We start from the raw sequence: 519 nt of genomic DNA, 5'->3' as shown, positions 1-519 counted from the left end.
ATCTTAGTCCTCAAGTGGCATCCTTACTCTTCAGTCTTTAATATTATTCATTTTTCCTTCACTTTCACCTGTACAGTAAGTACATAGCCAACCTGTTGAGATTTGCCAAATTAATATATGTAAAATATCTCCATATGGTGTCATTATGAGTCAGATTCAACTTGAGGGAAATTATTTTTGTTGCTTGTTTTTTTAATTGGAGGTTTTTCTTACCCATTCTTCTGTTATGTGATTGATTATGTGTGCAAGTGAGCATCTTTTCATGTTTGAAGAACATTTTCTTTTCCTTCTACAGTGTATGATTTATATTTTACATCATTCTGTTCGTTGGTGAATTAGCCTTATGGTTTTGTAGTAACTCTTTACAGATCACAAACATAAAAACTTTATTTAAGAATTATAAACTTTCCTCCAGATTGTTATTGGTTTTTTAACATGTGCTTTTTTTTTAAATTTAGTTTATTTTTCATTTCAATGAACATCCACAGAGATTTTGGAATTCCATTCATTCATTGTTGC

The sequence above is a fragment of the Elephantulus edwardii genome, unplaced genomic scaffold (genome assembly GCF_000299155.1).
Source record: "Elephantulus edwardii isolate Elephantulus edwardi_28Jun2011 unplaced genomic scaffold, EleEdw1.0 scaffold00002, whole genome shotgun sequence".
Classification (NCBI taxonomy): Eukaryota; Metazoa; Chordata; class Mammalia; order Macroscelidea; family Macroscelididae; genus Elephantulus; species Elephantulus edwardii.
This window is presented reverse-complemented; position numbering follows the sequence as displayed.